Source organism: Anas platyrhynchos, chromosome 8 (assembly GCF_047663525.1).
Source record: "Anas platyrhynchos isolate ZD024472 breed Pekin duck chromosome 8, IASCAAS_PekinDuck_T2T, whole genome shotgun sequence".
NCBI lineage: Eukaryota > Metazoa > Chordata > Aves > Anseriformes > Anatidae > Anas > Anas platyrhynchos.
The window spans coordinates 28,161,313-28,174,999 of NC_092594.1; the positions used below are offsets into that span (position 1 = coordinate 28,161,313).

Below are 13,687 nucleotides of genomic sequence, written 5' to 3' on the forward strand. Positions count from 1 at the left end.
TAAATAGTCATAATTTAAACAGAAAACTCCTAAAGCACAGGTACATAACTTTGGAGCTGAGAAGAGAGGTTGAAATCTGATTATATTAGGCTAACCCTATCCTAAAGTGCCATTCCAGAAAGTCAATGTCATGGGATAATTGGCCAAATATAGTGCAAGATCCACTGGCCTTTTTGCCCAGGACAATATTTGTTCTCCCTGGGAAAAAAAAAAAAAAAAAAATTTTTTTTGTATTTTCCTTCCATGAGAAGGAAAATACAGGCAGGACTTGTAGGTGAGGTCATGAACAACTGAAAAACAACTGGTTCAGAAGGACAGCTTTTTTGGTCATTTCTATCATATCATCTGCCTGATCAATTAGCTTTGAAAATTAACATTTAATTTACCTTGTACTCTTTGGTAAAGGTACCAGGACACTGACTAACATCCTAGTGAAATAGACTGATATCCGGTTAGGTCTGCAGGTAAAAAGCTGACAGATTTGTGTCTAATTCTGTTTTTACAAATAGAAATAGCAACCGTTTTTCTTCAGTGAAATTCATTTTAACATAGCCTTCAGAGAATAAGCCCAAACAGCTTATCCAAGAATTTTCAAAGCAGTATCTTAAACCCGCTTGAGATTTCAGTGAAATTTACATTTCTACAATGTGCCCAGTTTCTTTCTAGCTGTGTTTCTGAAGGTGGCCATCATTAGCATTGCTTGAAGCTTTTCTTACCCTCAGTCAAAAGAAACACCGTTACACAAAGTAAGTTCACTTGAGGGGCAGGAGAATTCAGCTTTGAATGCATTTCAGATGTTGTCCCTGCTTTGCTTTGAACAAAGCCTTTAGAATTACATCATGTTATTTTGTGTCTCATTGGGAACTGCTGCAGAGGCAGAGATGCAGGACCCCTCCTGCCTCTTCTGCTCTCCTTCCCCCATGCTTTTCTCCACAAACCAGCTCAAAGCAGCATCAAGGATAACTGACCACAGGCAAGCTAAAATAGTACTGTAGATCGCCCAGGTAGCATTGCAGTAACATAGGCAGGTAAATAACTGATAAAAATAGTAATTTTGTTAAAGCAAGGGGAGATGGATCCTCAGAGGGAATTATTTCAGCTGGAAAGCAAGTAATAATCTACAAAACATTTCTGCTTCACTGTCTGCATGCTAAAGTTCACAAAAAAAAAAAAAAAAAAAAAAAAAAAAAAAAAAAAAGTGAAGCAACTTTCAAGAGGCAAAACAAGACTAGCTCAGGACTCCGCAAGCCTGAGAGAAAGAACCTGAGAGAGCAGAATGAAAGGGAAGGTTGTTAACACCCAGATCTCATCACAACACAGATGGAGATTTTAAGCTTTAAATCTTTTCTGCATTCATTATTTTCATTTTCCAGGAGGTATTTGCTCAAGTGTTTAGCACATATTTGCAGTTTGCTTCGAAAATCATGCAAGAGTTTTCAATAATGTGTGAGAATCTCTGGAAAATATTCTCAAACAAAACAAAGCTGTTTACAGGAAGAGCGTAAATTCATCCATTTCAGGATTAGTCAGAAAGCTTCCTATCTGAGACTGAAATGCAAGTAAACGCTATGTGATACACCAAGAACAAACACCAAGTACTGCTCAGGAGAACGAGCTGCTAAGCACACCCTGTAATGTGAAGCAACTTCTTACAGAAGTCAGGATCTGTTCAAAGCATTTGGGAACAGAGGACACTAATTAGTAGCCGATTATGATTTCATCACATCCAGCATAAAAGACCAACTGGAGCTCAGGTTCATTTTGGCTCTTTCAGCTCTTGTTTAATGGTACAGTGGCTGTACTGGAACATTTGAGTCCAAAAGCACAGCCAAGTGTCAGATCTACAAACGGCAAGAAAAAGTAAGCTGCATCAGGCAGTCATCCATTCCACAACAAGTGCATGCATTTATAGTGAGGTAAGTGACATAGGAATAATGAATCTTTTTGTTAGTATTGCTAGAACATAATTCTGTCATAATAAAGTTATTTAACCTTCTTCTATCCCAAACAGATTATTCAAGGCATGGCTGAAAAGCAGGGCTGCTTGAGGTGCAAACCTGCACAGCACCTGAAGTGATTCAAGCAAAGGTGGCAAGTACTTTCCCAGACCTGCAATATGCTTTGTATAAGGACCAGTTCTTCTACCAAGTCTAAGGTTGACAGTATTGGTTACTACAAAAACCTCTTAGTTAGATTATCTTCAGGAGAGCCTTCCACAGCAAATGCCCTCATTAAGAGATTATTCTACTTTAGTCTCAGACTCTCCATCCCATGCCATGTTCTTCTTTGGGATTATCGTTCATACCCAGGAATAATAGGATCTTCCTTTCCTGTTTCTTGCACATACTGCTACCAACAATTAGTTATAAACCAAACCATTTACTTTTCTTAAAAATTAAAAAAAAAAAAAAAAAAAAAAGGAAATTTTTATAAGTAAAGAGCATCAGGGAAAGCCTCCTATTGATCCAAGTCATCCCTACTTGTCGTTACACCAAGAACTGCAAAGACAAATGGTGAAAGAGAAACACTGCACTGCTCATCCTTTTCATCTGCAACATCATTAAGCTAGTCATCACCTGCTCTGGGATCTAAGCACACCCTAGGATGAGATGACCCCTGAAGAGCTGCCACTTCACCCAGAGAGCAGTAGGTATCGATTAGAGTTCTGATCCAGGCCTGTGAACACCAAAGAGATGCTAGAAAGCCCTTAGAGGGCCACGTAAAGGGCACAGAACTGCAGACAGAGAAGATGCAAGAAAGAGCAGTTGCACCACGTCTCATGTTCAGCGCACTTGAACAGGACAGCAGCACAATCCATTTTAGGGGAAAAAAAAAAAAAAAAGAGAAAAGAAAAATTTGCTTTCACTCCGAAGTTGTATTTACAGTAAATAGCTCTCTCCATTCACAGAGTGCAGTGGCAAACTGCACAGAACTGCCTACCCAAACATACAAGATGAACCAACTTCATTACCTCTTTGTACAGGGACAGTCAAACTGCAACTCTGCTACATCTTGACCTAGTCTCAAATCCTTCATTCTTCTGGATTAAATTATCACTAAATGAACTCCAGGAGCTTGCACCTAACTGCATAAATGATATCCCTACCAAGGGAAACAGTGCACGTGTGTGCATGTGTAAGGGGAAGGTAGAACACAGAGTAAAGGCTATGAGGACAGGGCAGTGATTGTTTAGGTTTGCTTAAGATGTCATGAATTATTAGAGTAATCACATAAGTTTAATCAAGAAATATGCAAAGCTTAAAGCTCACATTCCAAGTAAATAGCATAAATAGAGCAGATATTTAATTTATCAAATATGACAAACTCTAAGGGAAAAAAAAATTAAGACAAAAATACAACAGTGCAAAATGCAATGCAAAACTGCAAATATAATGCAGAGGAGGTAAACCTACATGCGAAGTAGCACTCATGGGAGTTATGCAGAGAACCACAATAATGGAAAGTGTTCTGAGTACAGGGACATCTGAGCGACATAAGAGGGATGTATAAAGGAGTTTCACAATAATTCAACAGGCAGCATTCTGTATGTAAGAGAAATGCACAGTGCAAGCCAGCAAAATATATTTAATGCACAGATAAGGGCCAAGATATGACCTTTGCAGACGGATAGAAAATTGTATGTAAAATAGGCATGAAGATGTCAGGGAATATGATATAATAACTACAAAGACTTTATCAGCATTATGCAAGAGAAGGAAGCAGTCACCCATCCAAGATAAATGCTGGCATGATAGTTAAACCACAGGGACGATGCAAACTACAAAGAAAAAAATTATGCTGGCCTAAGTTTCACTTAAATCTATTAGAACTGAGAATATCAGCCACCACTGTCAGATAATATTGTTATCTCCTTGTTTGCTTTTGAAAATAAGCAGAGCACATTTTACTGTTAAGCTAACAGTAGGATCACAGCAATACAACCAAGATGTTCATCTGCGCAAGGACTCAACATCACACAGCAGAAAATGCTAGTGTATAGATTTTAAGAAAACAAGAAACAAGCCATAACACTCACAGTTAAAATCCCATCTGTCAGCTGAAAAGAACCAGAAAAATAACTGGAAAATAAAAAATAGCACTGTAATAGGTTTTTGTACTACTCGGGGGCACAGTGCAGAGACTCCTGACCACAGACTGAACAGGCTGCTATGGCTATGTGGTGCAACACAGTATGTGGCAGATACATTAAACATGGCTCTGTAAGCCCAACACCCGCATTTACACAACACCACGACCAAGTGTTGTTCTGCAGACAGTAAGAGAACTATGGGGGGAAAAAAAAAGATATTATAAATCTTTTGTTCCCTTTTCTTAATGAGAAAGGTTTTGAGATTTTCCATTTATGATTGTGTAATTCTAAATATAAATGTATTTACAAGCTAGAAGGGCTCACCATGAACTGGCAAATTTCACATCAGATATTCCTATACGGACACTGAAATCAAGAACTGGAGCAAGTTCCAAAAGAGTTGAGCTTACTTGTAACGGTTAGCCACCAGTGTGTGTACATGTGAGCACGCATTCTTATGCATCAGTACATTTAAAAAACACTTTGTTCATTCTTAGCTTATTTTCTGACATGTCTTTTTCATCACATTGGCTTTCAAAATCATTTTACAGTATGTCTGACAGACTCTCATGGCTTAGATAACTGATTAAGTAAGAAATACTGAACAGATTTTGCATTGGAAAGCGTGAGAAGAGACCTCACTGAAAGTACCACAGAATGTGTAGTCAGCTAGCACTCCAGCAATAGCAGAGCATGAAAAAAATATTTACAATTAAACAACGAATGAAACAATAATTTCCAGGGAAGACTGTGACTGGGTTGTGCTGTGCTTTTAGACAGAGTGCTCTAACCTAAATTCATTTAGCCACTGACTAAAGAAATTCCTCTTTTGGATTCAAAGGCAAACCACTGCCATGGAAAAAGTCGTATATTTTGTCAAAATTTCAGCAAAGTGCAATGAAACATAAAATAACATTGGAGAATAAGCTTGTTAGTATCGTACCCTCCAATTCCCACTAAAGACTTTTTTAGAGGAGCATGCACGTGGCAGTATTCAGAGAAACTACAGTTCTAAAGCGAACAAACTTAAGAGGCACCCATGCAAATACACTGACCTCTCTTCCCCTTCATGGTGTTTGGTTGGGTATAACAGCTCACTGCAGATTTAAATACCGTTCAGAATGACAACAGTGCAATTCATAGCTGGTACCTAACCGAGGCTCCCCAGGTGAGAAGACTGAATTACTTTTCTGAGTCAGAGCTTTCTAACTTGCCCTTTGTAACCTCGCTGCTCTCCTTTCCAACCTAGTCTCAAATGCAGCTTTCCAATAGCACAGACTGGAACTCAGCCTGATTTATCCAAACATTATATGCAACATATTTAGAAGCCATTATACAAAACTAGAGAATGACAATAATTAAATCAGACATTGCATCTGCATTCCTATGTTACCTGTGGCCCAACCCAATAAAAAAGGGTTACAAGAGGTTTAATGGTATGGACCAGGTTATGCCATATAGCTAGACCACAAAGGAGAAACTGGGCCACACCAGGATGAGCAGGATCACCCCAGTTTGCATTGTCTTACTTCGGAATCAGTCTCAAGAGGAGATAAAATACAGCACAGACAGGTATCACATGTCACAGAGCAAGTATCAGTAACATCAAACATGGAGCCAGAGCCCTGTCCCCACTATCACTCTCATTCCTGGTGTGACAGCAGGTCATAATGTATGCATAGATAACCCCTTGGAAAACAGTTCATTACTTCCCTGGAATTGCTGTTCTTAGAAATTAATTTTTTTTGTCATCTTCCCCAAAAAGCTTTGAGAGGAATACTTTGTCTGTTTCCCCTGCTGACTTCCTTCACACACTCTGCTGAGGGAAACTGGAAATTAGTTGATGATTCCTGCCCTTTTAGGGAACAGATCGGAAACAGACTTTGATGAGTGTTTTTAGATTTGTGAGCTGTGTTTTATCATCACTTGCCAAAGACAACCTCCAGGCAATTGCTCTGAAGCTCTCAGTTCCCATCCAGCACAAATGACCCTTGCAATCTAGGGAGGAAGTAGTGGAGAGCCAACAAGAAAAAAGAAAACACCTTCATGAGGCATGCTGGATAACTATTTACAGCATACTCCCTACAGGAAGAGAATAAATAGCAACATATGCTTATATATCTAATCATAGAATTCTGGAAATAATTCATTCTCCCCTCAATTTACCACCCAAGTTCTGTCACTCACTTCCCTAAGAGTTTTTTTTTTTTTCCCTCCTTTGGAAGGATGCCTGCCTCTACCTTTATAGCACTTCTATTCCTCTAATCAAATGATGGAGACTCTACCACTGACCTGGGCAGCCTGTTCCAATGCTCGTCTATACAAGCCACTGCCAGTTTGATTTGACATTTACCTTCATACTTTCTTTTTTAACTTAAGGCCATTCATCACTAAAGCAATTTATAGAGTACTTCATATCCAGGATTACAAACAGCTGCACTGTATTCCACAGGGGTGTACACCCATAGCTTAGCAGCATTCTCTTTAATACTGAAGTCTCTCTGTTTCAAATCAAAGCAACGCTGGCTCCTAGGTGTCACTATTCATCAGTTCTCTTTTTCCCAGGCAGCTCAGGATTTCACAATAAATCATCCTAACTACTTTCTCAGTCTTGCCATTAAACAACATCTCTTCTGTAACATATATTTACCTTCCAAGGGTCTTCACTATACAAATCTTAACACATTATTTGTCTGAAGTGTACCAGAGCATAAATATTTGCATAAGTGAGTCTACAAACTCATATGACTAAATATTGGGATAACTAGTTCAATATCACCTAAACTTTAGTAGGAATACAGACAGATAAATCTCATGCAGCGAATTAGCGGCAGTGATGTTCACTCGTCATCATGCAAAACATTACTGGAAAGTAAAGAGCAAGAATTGCATTGGAATAAGCAAATGAACAGAAAAAATCAAAATTCAGTCCATTTTCAAATCTATTATGCTTCTTTGTGCATATTAAGGTGGTTACATATTTCTATAAGCTTTGAAGATGTGCTTTACCCGGAAAAGCTAAGATAAAACAGAACCATGTACTACCCTGAGTTGGAAGGGACCCACGAGGATCAAGTCCAACTCCTGGCTCTGCACAGGACCACCCAAAAACCAGACCATATGTCTGAGAGTGCTGACCAAACACTTCATGAACTGTGTAAGGCTCGACTTCCCCAGGGAGCCTGTTCCAGTGCCCGACCACCCTTCTGTGGAACAGCCTTTTCCTAACACCTAGCCTGACAGTCCCCTGGCAAAGCTCTGTGGCATTTCCTTGAGTCCTATCACTGGTCAGTAGAAACAAGAGATCAGTACCTCCCACTCTGCTCCCCTTCACATTTCACATGTGTGTAAAGGTCACCCACGTGCATCAGGAAAGCTTGGACAGTGCTCTTCTCCTCCAAGCACTTCCCATAGAGGCTTTTATTGTTGGCTCCAGCTGGCAAAGCAGTGTGTACTGCATACAAGTCACTTAATGTTTGGGAAACACTCAAATACTAAGGCTATCAATGCAGGCAAGACCCTGGAAAAACAAATAATTGCACTGTTCCCCCACAACAGTGCTCTCCTGTCATTGCTTCAGGCCATGGAGCAGCCTGTTTCAATCAGTTTCTGAATGAGTTGCTTGGCAGTACATAAAATGGACTTCTAACGCTGACCACCTTTTGCAGATGCCCCTTGCCAAAGCCTCATAAGGAGTACGCCTCCCTGCCAGATGCAGGGCACAGCACGCTAGATCATTTGTTTCTACTGGCAACTTCAAACTGGAACCTTACAGTGAAACTAAGGGGGAGTCCAAGCCCCTGATCTCTACAGATCCAAAAATATCCATTATACTATAAAAATCAAAGATCAGCCTACAAATATATATATGCTATATGTAATTCTTATTTTGATACTTGACTTTGTTGGCAAATACAATGCTTTCTGCACAGTGTTGGCTGTCTCTAGATGTTTTCATGCAGCAATATTCTTTTCTCAGTTACAAGTTCTCTGCATCCAGTATGCTCTCACATGATACATCTGTTTCCCTGGCTAATCATGCAAATTAGTGTTTAAGTCATGCCTAGGCCTGCATTGAATCAAAAATGTAACTTTTCACTTCATTTCATGATTTAAGAAGTCTTGCAAAATGCAAACTATGCCCTATTATTGACAGCTTTTGCACTATACCACCACATCTTTAACAAGCTACGGGTATTCTGTGTTTCTTTTAACAAGCTACGGGTATTCTGTGTTTCACAGTGCTGATAACTATATTCTAACAAAATGAGTTTGTAAAATCTCTCAGGAAAGGTAGACCAAAAAGGAGGCAGAAATACTAACCAACTATTCATTGGCCTTTCATTCTCTTAGAAGTGCCGGTCCCTTTGAGAGCATATTTTTTCCTTTCTTTTAAAAGATCTTTACAGCAGCCTCCTCAGAACGTGTTACAAGGATTATTCTATGTCAGATGAAGTGTAGTAAAATACAGCTATGTGAAGCAAAGCTTTTTTTGCTGAAACAGATAAAAAATAGATTTGCTTCTGTTTTTATGCTGAAATAGTAAATCACAGAAACAAATTGATATAAGCTGTCACTTTAGCTATTTGAAAAAGTGCTGGCACCTCAGAGACCAAGTACTGTCTTCCTGAGAATACAAGAGCAGATGATACACATTAACACCAGAGCTACACAAATAATTGATTTTGCAGTTTGCTTGGTGAACACAAATAACCTTATTTCAGTTTAATCTGAAATATTCTTAGTACTTGGGGATTAAAAAAAAAAAAAAGCCTTCAATCTGAAAGACAGAATTTCACACAAAGTTTCTAAGCTTCTGAAATGCATCTGTGTACAAAGCAAATGGAAGAAAAAAAGTTTTAAATGTTTATTGCTCATTTTGCAAAAGAGTAATTAACACAGCTCTCCAGGCAGGCTTTCAAACAGTTGTTGTTTAAAGAGAAAAACTAGAAACACATCAAGCCTTATGCACCTATACTAAGTTTCTATTAGATTTATTTATTAGTGAAGGGAAATTTGCAGTATAGCTTTTATACCTGCTGCATAGAACCCAACACCAGAATCTACATACATGCATGCATTCCTTTCCAAAGGATATTTGAATTAAACTGTGTTGTTTTTCTGGATCCTTGGCAATATGTTTAGCAGAACAACTTAACCCATTCATAACTGGGCAATAGAGTTCTACAGACCAGCATTAATGTAAAAGAAAAAATATCACACTTCTATCCAAGGCCTATCTATCTCCATTTCCTTGTCTGTTGTGTTGCAATGCACGTAATAAAGGTTTTTTTTGTTTGTTTGTTTTTGTTTGTTTGTTTTATTGTTTTGCACACATTGTTCAAAATTAAAAGCAATAATAAAGATTAAATGTGAATTATTATTTGCATCAACAGTAATACAAGAAATAGCCCCAGGCTAAATGATGTGCTTCAAATACTGTTTCCATCATGTCACAAAATTTTAAGTATTCTCAATCTTTACTAGTCTATATGAGGCCCTAAGTGTTTTTGAGTATTCATAAACCAAACAGAGGTATATTATTTTCTGTAAAGTCATTAACAAGTTTTCTCAATTGTTCACGCTTTGTAAAAGTTTTCCATGGCTCTTATTTTACCTTTACATAACAGACTCAGTGTTACCTAACGTGTTGCCTCTGAAAATTCAGTCAGCAGCACTTTTTTCCCAGGCCATATTTGAATCTTAACACTTATAGAGCATCTTATATTCATCTTTAAAGCATGCACTATGTAAATATTTAAACTAATCCTCATAACATTTCAAAGTCTACATTAGTTGACTAATTTAAAATGAATAAAGGATTTATACCTGGAACAAAATGTAAAGTAGTTCTGAAAATAGAAATAAACACAGCATGCATTTGCTATCCTGTATCACAGACAGTTAGGTATCATAAATAGTTAGGCCTGCTTTATGGAGACCAAAGTCCACGCAAGCAAGGACACTTGTGGCAGCATTAGAAAGTCAGCACTGCACACGCAATGTTTTCAGAACAGAAACGCTACTAATAACAGCTCATCCATACAGCTCCATTTATCAACTAACCTTGATAAGCACATACTACATCATCCACACTTCCCCTGATTTATAAGCTCTCAACTCTTCTTAATGCAAGCCCTGAATGAAAAGCTATCCCATTTAAAAAGCAGTTCTCTCACCTGGGCTAAAGCAATATCGGCCATGGTAGTCAATGAGCTCATCAAGCAGTAAAGAAACCCTACTCATCTTTGATAGATGCTAGAAGGCAGCTGTGACTGGCTTGGCCAGAGCTTCTGTTCTGCAGCTGTCTTGCCAAAGCCAATGTATTTGGCACCTTCTACCCATTTACTTCTTTAGCAACTATGGAAGGTTTACAATTCTACAACACCTATGCACATTAAGCATTTTAAGGAACAGATTTTCAAAGGTATTTAGGCATAGAACTCAGTTACTACAGCCAGATTCAGACATCTATCTTTGTGGCACTGTGTCTTAATTCTGTGTAATCTATCATCTTCACAGTTCCACTTAAAGTTAATTTGAGGATTGGGGCACAAAGGGCTCATTTGGGTCACTTCCTCAAATGAAGGACCCTTTTTCCTCCACTGGCTCTTGCTCCAGGTACATCGTTTCTTCTTTCCATCATGTTAGACTTGCATAAAAAATATCCATCCCCATGCACTGCAGTGACTGCTGGGACTCTATTCAGTATCTCATTTCACCTTAAATTTAATTTTTAAATAGATGCTAGAAAACCAAGATGGACAACTGGAATCTAATCTAGGTAATCAAACTTTATCGACAATGCCATTACCACTTTCCTATAGATACTGTGAGGAACTCCAAATTCAAGCCCAGAAATTGCCCAGTTTAACAAATAAAACTTTGTTGTACATACTCACCAACTCAGTCCCTTACATACCCCTCTGGAAAGGTAACAGGGTGTCTGAGGAACTTCAACCACAAAGGAGGAAATGTCCCTGATAAATGAGAGTGACGACAGATAAAACAAGCCTAAGCAGTTCCTGCCACAGGCAGGAAGGGATAGGTACTGGTCAGAGCTGGAACAACTGGGTCTGCATTTGTAGTCCTGAATACTGCTCTTAATCACAAAGCCACCCAGAGGAAAATGCTGTGGAGTGAGACATACACCAAACTAACCTCCAGCTTAGTTTATTTTGGTCCATTAGATAGTGAAAATATGAGTGGGAAATTACTGATGATTGTTTTTTACCCTCCCTACCTGTCGTACCTTTCACAAAAGAGAATTTCTTACATCTTTCGTACAAACTGTTTCCCAGGTCTGCAGGGCTGAATACTTGACCGCAAAAGGGAAGGATGTAGGAGGCAAAAGACACAGATGTGTTTTTTTCTGGAGAAGCTTAATTAATTGTTTTTATAGCACAATGATGACATTAATTGCTTTGGAAAAGCCAAATTATTATTATCATTACCACCGCAAACTGTCATGGAGGATAAGAAATAGTCAGACCAATACACTTGATGCATTGATTTTAGATTCCAACTTCAGTGTTCTGTGGAATTTTCTTTCAATAGATAATCACAGTCCACACAATACTACAACAGAAAGCTCTTCTGGTACAGATAAAGGATGTTTGGAGAGATTAACAGAGGGCAGAAACAGAGTGGTTTTTTTCTAATATGTTTCTATGGTGTAGGAACCCCAACCCACCTTTTATGTATGCACTTGAGTCCATGCTGGTTTCATTCCATTCTGAAATTATCTTGGTTCAGTTAGAAGGCACTGCTCTCGGATGAAATAGATAAACACAAAGGATAAGATTGTAATTAAAGGTTGTTTTTTCCCCCATCTTCAACACACACAGTTGGTCCTTACAGGCACTAGTCACAGCTAGAAGACTACAGTGCCATCTCTCTTTCTGAGCAGTGTTTGCAACATCATTTAACCTGCCTTCATCACAGGGCAAAGTTGTGAGAATTAATTATATTTATGAGCACTAAGGAGGCAATCATTACAGCCACAGTGCTGTAATCCCGACCTCTCTTTTATACAGCCACCAACAGTTGCCCACTGCCATTTTGCTATACTCTTCCAATTTCAGCAACACCTTACTGAAAGAATATCAAATCCCATTAGTTTACGTCCTCTATGCTACATGATTGAAATACTGCAGTTATATAGCACGGTAAAACAACTAACTCCTGCAGGAACAGCAGAGCTGGATTACAAGGGAATATAGATGAGACAGGCAGATAAACACACAAGCAGGAACACTTCACGGGCAGCCTTTGCTGAGAAGAACCTAGGAAGGCTAATAATGGGCTGCTATGTTCTTGTCATTTGTGCTCTTAAATGTCAATGATTATCTAAAAGCACAGATGAGAAATAATTTTTACCATGCCAATTCCATGATTGGGTGCACTGGTTGTTCTGAAGGAAACAATCTGCTGGACAACAGCTTTGGTATTGTATTAAAAAGGTCTGTTCAAAGACCAGAAAATTTATCTGTCCTGGGTCAATTTCAGGAGTTCAATGACATCTCCCGTGTGTCACAGAAGGCTGCTGTGGTAAGCTATATGGATTAAAATTGCTCCTTGTGCTGAATTCAGTGTTCCAAATAGCCTCATAAAATGATAATACCTGAGTGCTCTTCTGCTCTCATCAGCATTATCTCCAGACGTTCAGTAGGATCCCTTTTTATCCCTCAGCAGTTGTCACTGCATCAAATTTCCAACTTTTTCAGGTAAGCTGGCCCCCACGAACAAGCACAGATAGCTGCAGCCAGCACCGCTGGCTGCCTCTGGTTACCAGTGTGATTTGAGACTGACGTCCAGTGTCCTAACTGGTCAAGAAGAAATTTCTCAAATCAGTCTGGTAGCTTTCCTTTGAATCTTGCATACCTGGCTCAGGCAGCTTAGACCTAGGGACAGCTTTCAGCTTATTTAACCTCACTGTGTGACCAGAGAACTGCAAAGATGCTCTTGACACACGAGGCCTCTCCACTGCAGAATGGCATTGATAATGCCACATAAGCAGTTACACAGCTGAGCCAATATGATTCAGAAAGTGTCCTGGTCAGCCTTAGATTACAGGTCATACATGGTGGTGATGTGGCTGACTGGACACATATTAAGACAATTATGTCAGGGGAAAGACAGGATGAAAATTCCAACCCCTGATTAGTACTCTGAGTTCAAATGCAACAAGCCTGTACAAATACCAGTGATCATCTCACCATGCTGTGGAAATGGAGTTTAAAGCAAAATAGTTTTCTTCTGATGTATAGTAGTTTACCTTTTTCCTTCAGGTCACTTAGAGAGTGATGGGAAGGAAAGGGTAAATCAAATAGGAACTCAGAACCAATATAACCTTTCCCATTGTCTCCCACCAGATGTAGTTTTTCCCATACAATCACAAACTCCAATAGAAAATGAATTGTGACTCTGACCTAAGAAAGTTCAAAGCTATTAAAACAGCAAATCAGCACAAGTGGGTTGGAGCCAGTGCTAACAAAGAACACATGCTACCAGCTATATACATTTGGAAGCTAATTTTCAGTAGTGCTGAGCACTCACAATGCCAGCGGAAGCCAGGTGGGATAGTAGGAGATCAGC

General features: G+C 39.0%; 1 protein-coding gene across 1 annotated transcript in view; it reads right to left on the reverse strand.

Moving 5' to 3' along the window:
* Window positions 1–10,216, reverse strand: part of ST6GALNAC3 (ST6 N-acetylgalactosaminide alpha-2,6-sialyltransferase 3) — a 237,898-nt gene extending 227,682 nt beyond the window's left edge. Inside the window, exon 1 of the mRNA XM_021275829.4 lies at window positions 10,157–10,216. The gene's annotated coding sequence lies outside the window, so the exon portion shown is untranslated. The remainder of the gene's footprint in view (window positions 1–10,156) is intronic.
* Window positions 10,217–13,687: the final 3,471 nt, after the last annotated feature.